Genomic DNA, 2500 nt, shown 5'->3' with positions numbered 1-2500 from the left:
CTCGGCTGCGTCGACGGGCGGCGCAGCGGCCTCGCCCGCGTCAGGCAGCGGGCTCGCCGCTCCCCGGCGGGACGCCGGCTCTTCCCCCCGACCGATCTCAAGCGCCTCCATGAATTGGCGGACAAGCTGCTTGTGGGCAGCTTGCCGCCGTCGGCACTTGATTGCCTCAAGCGTTCGGTCGGGGAACATCCTGATGAGCTCTTGATTTACAAAGAAGAACCGGGCGTCCCTCTCGAGGAACAGTTCGGCCTCTGCCTTGGCGAGCGACAGGACTTCTTCCTCCGTCCACCTCGCGCGATGCCTCTCCGTGACGATCTCCGCGTCTTAAGAGAGTCATAGTTACTCCCGCCGTTTACCCGCGCTTGCTTGAATTTCTTCACGTTGACATTCAGAGCACTGGGCAGAAATCACATTGCGTCAACACCCGCTAGGGCCATCGCAATGCTTTGTTTTAATTAGACAGTCGGATTCCCCCAGTCCGTGCCAGTTCTGAGTTGATCGTTGAATGGCGGCCGAAGAGAATCCGCGCACCCGCGCGCCCCCGGAGGAGCACGCTAAGGCGGACGCGGCCTCGCAGCAAGGAAGATCCGTGGGAGGCCAAGGCACGGGACCGAGCTCGGATCCTGCACGCAGGTTGAAGCACCGGGGCGCGAACGCCGCGCAGGCGCGCGCATCCTGCACCGCCGGCCAGCACGAGGCCAACCAACGGCGAGAGCAGACCACGCCCGCGCTAAACGCCCGCACTTACCGGCACCCCTACGGCACTCACCTCGCCCAGGCCCGGCACGTTAGCGCTGACCCACTTCCCGACCAAGCCCGACACGCCCCGATCCTCAGAGCCAATCCTTATCCCGAAGTTACGGATCCAATTTGCCGACTTCCCTTACCTACATTATTCTATCGACTAGAGGCTCTTCACCTTGGAGACCTGCTGCGGATATGGGTACGAACCGGCGCGACACCTCCACGTGGCCCTCTCCCGGATTTTCAAGGTCCGAGGGGAAGATCGGGACACCGCCGCAACTGCGGTGCTCTTCGCGTTCCAAACCCTATCTCCCTGCTAGAGGATTCCAGGGAACTCGAACGCTCATGCAGAAAAGAAAACTCTTCCCCGATCTCCCGACGGCGTCTCCGGGTCCTTTTGGGTTACCCCGACGAGCATCTCTAAAAGAGGGGCCCGACTTGTATCGGTTCCGCTGCCGGGTTCCGGAATAGGAACCGGATTCCCTTTCGCCCAACGGGGGCCAGCACAAAGTGCATCATGCTATGACGGCCCCCATCAACATCGGATTTCTCCTAGGGCTTAGGATCGACTGACTCGTGTGCAACGGCTGTTCACACGAAACCCTTCTCCGCGTCAGCCCTCCAGGGCCTCGCTGGAGTATTTGCTACTACCACCAAGATCTGCACCGACGGCGGCTCCAGGCAGGCTCACGCCCAGACCCTTCTGCGCCCACCGCCGCGACCCTCCTACTCGTCAGGGCTTCGCGGCCGGCCGCAAGGACCGGCCATGACTGCCAGACTGACGGCCGAGTATAGGCACGACGCTTCAGCGCCATCCATTTTCAGGGCTAGTTGCTTCGGCAGGTGAGTTGTTACACACTCCTTAGCGGATTCCGACTTCCATGGCCACCGTCCTGCTGTCTTAAGCAACCAACGCCTTTCATGGTTTCCCATGAGCGTCGATTCGGGCGCCTTAACTCGGCGTTTGGTTCATCCCACAGCGCCAGTTCTGCTTACCAAAAGTGGCCCACTTGGCACTCCGATCCGAGTCGTTTGCTCGCGGCTTCAGCATATCAAGCAAGCCGGAGATCTCACCCATTTAAAGTTTGAGAATAGGTTGAGGTCGTTTCGGCCCCAAGGCCTCTAATCATTCGCTTTACCGGATGAGACTCGTACGAGCACCAGCTATCCTGAGGGAAACTTCGGAGGGAACCAGCTACTAGATGGTTCGATTAGTCTTTCGCCCCTATACCCAGCTCCGACGATCGATTTGCACGTCAGAATCGCTACGGACCTCCATCAGGGTTTCCCCTGACTTCGTCCTGGCCAGGCATAGTTCACCATCTTTCGGGTCCCAACGTGTACGCTCTAGGTGCGCCTCACCTCGCAATGAGGACGAGACGCCCCGGGAGTGCGGAGGCCGCCGCCCCGTGAAGGGCGGGGAAGCCCCATCCTCCCTCGGCCCGCGCAAGGCGAGACCTTCACTTTCATTACGCCTTTAGGTTTCGTACAGCCCAATGACTCGCGCACATGTTAGACTCCTTGGTCCGTGTTTCAAGACGGGTCGTGAAATTGTCCAAAGCTGAAGCGCCGCTGACGGGAGCGATTATTCCGCCCGAGAGCATCCCGAGCCAACAGCGGCGCGGGTCCGGGGCCGGGCCAGGTAGGTCCGTCATCCGGGAAGAACCGCGCGCGCTTGCCGGGAGCCCGAGCGCCCAAAGGGGCGAATCGACTCCTCCAGATATACCGCCGGGCAGCCAGCCAGGACACCGGGGCT

General features: G+C 60.9%; 1 pseudogene; it reads right to left on the bottom strand.

The window, feature by feature from the left end:
* The window catches only part of LOC124590710, a 7489-nt pseudogene that overhangs the window by 4282 nt on the left and 707 nt on the right, over positions 1 to 2500 (bottom strand).

Source organism: Schistocerca americana, unplaced genomic scaffold (genome assembly GCF_021461395.2).
Source record: "Schistocerca americana isolate TAMUIC-IGC-003095 unplaced genomic scaffold, iqSchAmer2.1 HiC_scaffold_77, whole genome shotgun sequence".
Lineage (NCBI taxonomy): Eukaryota > Metazoa > Arthropoda > Insecta > Orthoptera > Acrididae > Schistocerca > Schistocerca americana.
This window is presented reverse-complemented; position numbering and strand designations above follow the sequence as displayed.